The sequence below is a fragment of the Panulirus ornatus genome, chromosome 34 (genome assembly GCF_036320965.1).
Source record: "Panulirus ornatus isolate Po-2019 chromosome 34, ASM3632096v1, whole genome shotgun sequence".
Taxonomy (NCBI): Eukaryota; Metazoa; Arthropoda; class Malacostraca; order Decapoda; family Palinuridae; genus Panulirus; species Panulirus ornatus.
The window spans coordinates 5,018,570-5,027,244 of NC_092257.1; positions in this window are offsets into that span (position 1 = coordinate 5,018,570).

Consider the following 8,675-nt stretch of genomic DNA (forward strand, 5'->3'; position numbering starts at 1 on the left):
GGTGTGCACACACACACACACACACACACACACACACACACACACACACACACACACACACACCTGGCAAGACATGGTCGTGTGTGTTTGGCCGCACAGACGTGGGGAGATACGGTCTTTGGAGACTATCTTGTCGTTACGTCTCTCTATATATCGTCTCGACGTCTCTCTATATATCGTCTCGACGTCTCTCTGTATATCGTCTCGACGTCTCTCTATATATCGTCTCGACGTCTCTCTGTATATCGTCTCGACGTCACTCTATATATCGTCTCGACGTGTCTCTGTATATCGTCTCGACGTCTCTCTATATATCGTCTCGACGTCTCTCTGTATATCGTCTCGACGTCTCTCTATATATCGTCTCGACGTCTCTGTATATCGTCTCGACGTCTCTCTATATATCGTCTCGACGTCTCTCTGTATATCGTCTCGACATCTCTCTATATATCGTCTCGACGTCTCTCTATATATCGTCTCGACGCGTCTCTATATATCGTCTCGACGTCTCTCTATATATCGTCTCGACGTCTCTCTATATATCGTCTCGGCGTCTATATATCGTCTCGACGTCTCTGTATATCGTCTCGACGTCTCTTTGCACTCGTTCGACGTCTCTGTCTCTACATTATCTCGTGAGAGCAGAACAGAAAACGGGAAAACCTTTGAACCACTTGAAAACGTTGTTAGCTAAATCCTCACAAATGAGGCGAGTCTTGGCGGCTAGGTCACAGGTGATACCTCATAATGAGGCACCCATGTGGTCATCAGGAAGCGCTCTAATTAGTCATTATGAGGCACCCGAACTTCCTCATAATGAGGTACTCTAATTGGTCATTGTGAGGCACACGAGCTGCCTCATAATGAGGTATTCTAATTGGTCATTATGAGGCGCCCGAACTGCCTCATAATGCGATACTCTAATTAGTCATTATGAGGCACACGAGCTGCCTCATAATGAGGTACTCTAATTGGTCATTGTGAGGCACACGAGCTGCCTCATAATGAGGTACTCTAATTGGTCATTGTGAGGCACACGAGCTGCCTCATAATGAGGTACTCTAATTGGTCATTGTGAGGCACACGAGCTGCCTCATAATGAGGTACTCTAATTGGTCATTGTGAGGCACACGAGCTGCCTCATAATGAGGTACTCTAATTGGTCATTGTGAGGCACACGAGCTGCCTCATAATGAGGTACTCTAATTGGTCATTGTGAGGCACACGAGCTGCCTCATAATGAGGTACTCTAATTGGTCATTGTGAGGCACACGAGCTGCCTCATAATGAGGTACTCTAATTGGTCATTGTGAGGCACACGAGCTGCCTCATAATGAGGTACTCTAATTGGTCATTGTGAGGCACACGAGCTGCCTCATAATGAGGTACTCTAATTGGTCATTGTGAGGCACACGAGCTGCCTCATAATGAGGTACTCTAATTGGTCATTGTGAGGCACACGAGCTGCCTCATAATGAGGTACTCTAATTGGTCATTGTGAGGCACACGAGCTGCCTCATAATGAGGTACTCTAATTGGTCATTGTGAGGCACACGAGCTGCCTCATAATGAGGTACTCTAATTGGTCATTGTGAGGCACACGAGCTGCCTCATAATGAGGTACTCTAATTGGTCATTGTGAGGCACACGAGCTGCCTCATAATGAGGTACTCTAATTGGTCATTGTGAGGCACACGAGCTGCCTCATAATGAGGTACTCTAATTGGTCATTGTGAGGCACACGAGCTGCCTCATAATGAGGTACTCTAATTGGTCATTGTGAGGCACACGAGCTGCCTCATAATGAGGTACTCTAATTGGTCATTGTGAGGCACACGAGCTGCCTCATAATGAGGTACTCTAATTGGTCATTGTGAGGCACACGAGCTGCCTCATAATGAGGTACTCTAATTGGTCATTGTGAGGCACACGAGCTGCCTCATAATGAGGTACTCTAATTGGTCATTGTGAGGCACACGAGCTGCCTCATAATGAGGTACTCTAATTGGTCATTGTGAGGCACACGAGCTGCCTCATAATGAGGTACTCTAATTGGTCATTGTGAGGCACACGAGCTGCCTCATAATGAGGTACTCTAATTGGTCATTGTGAGGCACACGAGCTGCCTCATAATGAGGTACTCTAATTGGTCATTGTGAGGCACACGAGCTGCCTCATAATGAGGTACTCTAATTGGTCATTGTGAGGCACACGAGCTGCCTCATAATGAGGTACTCTAATTGGTCATTGTGAGGCACACGAGCTGCCTCATAATGAGGTACTCTAATTGGTCATTGTGAGGCACACGAGCTGCCTCATAATGAGGTACTCTAATTGGTCATTGTGAGGCACACGAGCTGCCTCATAATGAGGTACTCTAATTGGTCATTGTGAGGCACACGAGCTGCCTCATAATGAGGTACTCTAATTGGTCATTGTGAGGCACACGAGCTGCCTCATAATGAGGTACTCTAATTGGTCATTGTGAGGCACACGAGCTGCCTCATAATGAGGTACTCTAATTGGTCATTGTGAGGCACACGAGCTGCCTCATAATGAGGTACTCTAATTGGTCATTGTGAGGCACACGAGCTGCCTCATAATGAGGTACTCTAATTGGTCATTGTGAGGCACACGAGCTGCCTCATAATGAGGTACTCTAATTGGTCATTGTGAGGCACACGAGCTGCCTCATAATGAGGTACTCTAATTGGTCATTGTGAGGCACACGAGCTGCCTCATAATGAGGTACTCTAATTGGTCATTGTGAGGCACACGAGCTGCCTCATAATGAGGTACTCTAATTGGTCATTGTGAGGCACACGAGCTGCCTCATAATGAGGTACTCTAATTGGTCATTGTGAGGCACACGAGCTGCCTCATAATGAGGTACTCTAATTGGTCATTGTGAGGCACACGAGCTGCCTCATAATGAGGTACTCTAATTGGTCATTGTGAGGCACACGAGCTGCCTCATAATGAGGTACTCTAATTGGTCATTGTGAGGCACACGAGCTGCCTCATAATGAGGTACTCTAATTGGTCATTGTGAGGCACACGAGCTGCCTCATAATGAGGTACTCTAATTGGTCATTGTGAGGCACACGAGCTGCCTCATAATGAGGTACTCTAATTGGTCATTGTGAGGCACACGAGCTGCCTCATAATGAGGTACTCTAATTGGTCATTGTGAGGCACACGAGCTGCCTCATAATGAGGTACTCTAATTGGTCATTGTGAGGCACACGAGCTGCCTCATAATGAGGTACTCTAATTGGTCATTGTGAGGCACACGAGCTGCCTCATAATGAGGTACTCTAATTGGTCATTGTGAGGCACACGAGCTGCCTCATAATGAGGTACTCTAATTGGTCATTGTGAGGCACACGAGCTGCCTCATAATGAGGTACTCTAATTGGTCATTGTGAGGCACACGAGCTGCCTCATAATGAGGTACTCTAATTGGTCATTGTGAGGCACACGAGCTGCCTCATAATGAGGTACTCTAATTGGTCATTGTGAGGCACACGAGCTGCCTCATAATGAGGTACTCTAATTGGTCATTGTGAGGCACACGAGCTGCCTCATAATGAGGTACTCTAATTGGTCATTGTGAGGCACACGAGCTGCCTCATAATGAGGTACTCTAATTGGTCATTGTGAGGCACACGAGCTGCCTCATAATGAGGTACTCTAATTGGTCATTGTGAGGCACACGAGCTGCCTCATAATGAGGTACTCTAATTGGTCATTGTGAGGCACACGAGCTGCCTCATAATGAGGTACTCTAATTGGTCATTGTGAGGCACACGAGCTGCCTCATAATGAGGTACTCTAATTGGTCATTGTGAGGCACACGAGCTGCCTCATAATGAGGTACTCTAATTGGTCATTGTGAGGCACACGAGCTGCCTCATAATGAGGTACTCTAATTGGTCATTGTGAGGCACACGAGCTGCCTCATAATGAGGTACTCTAATTGGTCATTGTGAGGCACACGAGCTGCCTCATAATGAGGTACTCTAATTGGTCATTGTGAGGCACACGAGCTGCCTCATAATGAGGTACTCTAATTGGTCATTGTGAGGCACACGAGCTGCCTCATAATGAGGTACTCTAATTGGTCATTGTGAGGCACACGAGCTGCCTCATAATGAGGTACTCTAATTGGTCATTGTGAGGCACACGAGCTGCCTCATAATGAGGTACTCTAATTGGTCATTGTGAGGCACACGAGCTGCCTCATAATGAGGTACTCTAATTGGTCATTGTGAGGCACACGAGCTGCCTCATAATGAGGTACTCTAATTGGTCATTGTGAGGCACACGAGCTGCCTCATAATGAGGTACTCTAATTGGTCATTGTGAGGCACACGAGCTGCCTCATAATGAGGTACTCTAATTGGTCATTGTGAGGCACACGAGCTGCCTCATAATGAGGTACTCTAATTGGTCATTGTGAGGCACACGAGCTGCCTCATAATGAGGTACTCTAATTGGTCATTGTGAGGCACACGAGCTGCCTCATAATGAGGTACTCTAATTGGTCATTGTGAGGCACACGAGCTGCCTCATAATGAGGTACTCTAATTGGTCATTGTGAGGCACACGAGCTGCCTCATAATGAGGTACTCTAATTGGTCATTGTGAGGCACACGAGCTGCCTCATAATGAGGTACTCTAATTGGTCATTGTGAGGCACACGAGCTGCCTCATAATGAGGTACTCTAATTGGTCATTGTGAGGCACACGAGCTGCCTCATAATGAGGTACTCTAATTGGTCATTGTGAGGCACACGAGCTGCCTCATAATGAGGTACTCTAATTGGTCATTGTGAGGCACACGAGCTGCCTCATAATGAGGTACTCTAATTGGTCATTGTGAGGCACACGAGCTGCCTCATAATGAGGTACTCTAATTGGTCATTGTGAGGCACACGAGCTGCCTCATAATGAGGTACTCTAATTGGTCATTGTGAGGCACACGAGCTGCCTCATAATGAGGTACTCTAATTGGTCATTGTGAGGCACACGAGCTGCCTCATAATGAGGTACTCTAATTGGTCATTGTGAGGCACACGAGCTGCCTCATAATGAGGTACTCTAATTGGTCATTGTGAGGCACACGAGCTGCCTCATAATGAGGTACTCTAATTGGTCATTGTGAGGCACACGAGCTGCCTCATAATGAGGTACTCTAATTGGTCATTGTGAGGCACACGAGCTGCCTCATAATGAGGTACTCTAATTGGTCATTGTGAGGCACACGAGCTGCCTCATAATGAGGTACTCTAATTGGTCATTGTGAGGCACACGAGCTGCCTCATAATGAGGTACTCTAATTGGTCATTGTGAGGCACACGAGCTGCCTCATAATGAGGTACTCTAATTGGTCATTGTGAGGCACACGAGCTGCCTCATAATGAGGTACTCTAATTGGTCATTGTGAGGCACACGAGCTGCCTCATAATGAGGTACTCTAATTGGTCATTGTGAGGCACACGAGCTGCCTCATAATGAGGTACTCTAATTGGTCATTGTGAGGCACACGAGCTGCCTCATAATGAGGTACTCTAATTGGTCATTGTGAGGCACACGAGCTGCCTCATAATGAGGTACTCTAATTGGTCATTGTGAGGCACACGAGCTGCCTCATAATGAGGTACTCTAATTGGTCATTGTGAGGCACACGAGCTGCCTCATAATGAGGTACTCTAATTGGTCATTGTGAGGCACACGAGCTGCCTCATAATGAGGTACTCTAATTGGTCATTGTGAGGCACACGAGCTGCCTCATAATGAGGTACTCTAATTGGTCATTGTGAGGCACACGAGCTGCCTCATAATGAGGTACTCTAATTGGTCATTGTGAGGCACACGAGCTGCCTCATAATGAGGTACTCTAATTGGTCATTGTGAGGCACACGAGCTGCCTCATAATGAGGTACTCTAATTGGTCATTGTGAGGCACACGAGCTGCCTCATAATGAGGTACTCTAATTGGTCATTGTGAGGCACACGAGCTGCCTCATAATGAGGTACTCTAATTGGTCATTGTGAGGCACACGAGCTGCCTCATAATGAGGTACTCTAATTGGTCATTGTGAGGCACACGAGCTGCCTCATAATGAGGTACTCTAATTGGTCATTGTGAGGCACACGAGCTGCCTCATAATGAGGTACTCTAATTGGTCATTGTGAGGCACACGAGCTGCCTCATAATGAGGTACTCTAATTGGTCATTGTGAGGCACACGAGCTGCCTCATAATGAGGTACTCTAATTGGTCATTGTGAGGCACACGAGCTGCCTCATAATGAGGTACTCTAATTGGTCATTGTGAGGCACACGAGCTGCCTCATAATGAGGTACTCTAATTGGTCATTGTGAGGCACACGAGCTGCCTCATAATGAGGTACTCTAATTGGTCATTGTGAGGCACACGAGCTGCCTCATAATGAGGTACTCTAATTGGTCATTGTGAGGCACACGAGCTGCCTCATAATGAGGTACTCTAATTGGTCATTGTGAGGCACACGAGCTGCCTCATAATGAGGTACTCTAATTGGTCATTGTGAGGCACACGAGCTGCCTCATAATGAGGTACTCTAATTGGTCATTGTGAGGCACACGAGCTGCCTCATAATGAGGTACTCTAATTGGTCATTGTGAGGCACACGAGCTGCCTCATAATGAGGTACTCTAATTGGTCATTGTGAGGCACACGAGCTGCCTCATAATGAGGTACTCTAATTGGTCATTGTGAGGCACACGAGCTGCCTCATAATGAGGTACTCTAATTGGTCATTGTGAGGCACACGAGCTGCCTCATAATGAGGTACTCTAATTGGTCATTGTGAGGCACACGAGCTGCCTCATAATGAGGTACTCTAATTGGTCATTGTGAGGCACACGAGCTGCCTCATAATGAGGTACTCTAATTGGTCATTGTGAGGCACACGAGCTGCCTCATAATGAGGTACTCTAATTGGTCATTGTGAGGCACACGAGCTGCCTCATAATGAGGTACTCTAATTGGTCATTGTGAGGCACACGAGCTGCCTCATAATGAGGTACTCTAATTGGTCATTGTGAGGCACACGAGCTGCCTCATAATGAGGTACTCTAATTGGTCATTGTGAGGCACACGAGCTGCCTCATAATGAGGTACTCTAATTGGTCATTGTGAGGCACACGAGCTGCCTCATAATGAGGTACTCTAATTGGTCATTGTGAGGCACACGAGCTGCCTCATAATGAGGTACTCTAATTGGTCATTGTGAGGCACACGAGCTGCCTCATAATGAGGTACTCTAATTGGTCATTGTGAGGCACACGAGCTGCCTCATAATGAGGTACTCTAATTGGTCATTGTGAGGCACACGAGCTGCCTCATAATGAGGTACTCTAATTGGTCATTGTGAGGCACACGAGCTGCCTCATAATGAGGTACTCTAATTGGTCATTGTGAGGCACACGAGCTGCCTCATAATGAGGTACTCTAATTGGTCATTGTGAGGCACACGAGCTGCCTCATAATGAGGTACTCTAATTGGTCATTGTGAGGCACACGAGCTGCCTCATAATGAGGTACTCTAATTGGTCATTGTGAGGCACACGAGCTGCCTCATAATGAGGTACTCTAATTGGTCATTGTGAGGCACACGAGCTGCCTCATAATGAGGTACTCTAATTGGTCATTGTGAGGCACACGAGCTGCCTCATAATGAGGTACTCTAATTGGTCATTGTGAGGCACACGAGCTGCCTCATAATGAGGTACTCTAATTGGTCATTGTGAGGCACACGAGCTGCCTCATAATGAGGTACTCTAATTGGTCATTGTGAGGCACACGAGCTGCCTCATAATGAGGTACTCTAATTGGTCATTGTGAGGCACACGAGCTGCCTCATAATGAGGTACTCTAATTGGTCATTGTGAGGCACACGAGCTGCCTCATAATGAGGTACTCTAATTGGTCATTGTGAGGCACACGAGCTGCCTCATAATGAGGTACTCTAATTGGTCATTGTGAGGCACACGAGCTGCCTCATAATGAGGTACTCTAATTGGTCATTGTGAGGCACACGAGCTGCCTCATAATGAGGTACTCTAATTGGTCATTGTGAGGCACACGAGCTGCCTCATAATGAGGTACTCTAATTGGTCATTGTGAGGCACACGAGCTGCCTCATAATGAGGTACTCTAATTGGTCATTGTGAGGCACACGAGCTGCCTCATAATGAGGTACTCTAATTGGTCATTGTGAGGCACACGAGCTGCCTCATAATGAGGTACTCTAATTGGTCATTGTGAGGCACACGAGCTGCCTCATAATGAGGTACTCTAATTGGTCATTGTGAGGCACACGAGCTGCCTCATAATGAGGTACTCTAATTGGTCATTGTGAGGCACACGAGCTGCCTCATAATGAGGTACTCTAATTGGTCATTGTGAGGCACACGAGCTGCCTCATAATGAGGTACTCTAATTGGTCATTGTGAGGCACACGAGCTGCCTCATAATGAGGTACTCTAATTGGTCATTGTGAGGCACACGAGCTGCCTCATAATGAGGTACTCTAATTGGTCATTGTGAGGCACACGAGCTGCCTCATAATGAGGTACTCTAATTGGTCATTGTGAGGCACACGAGCTGCCTCATAATGAGGTACT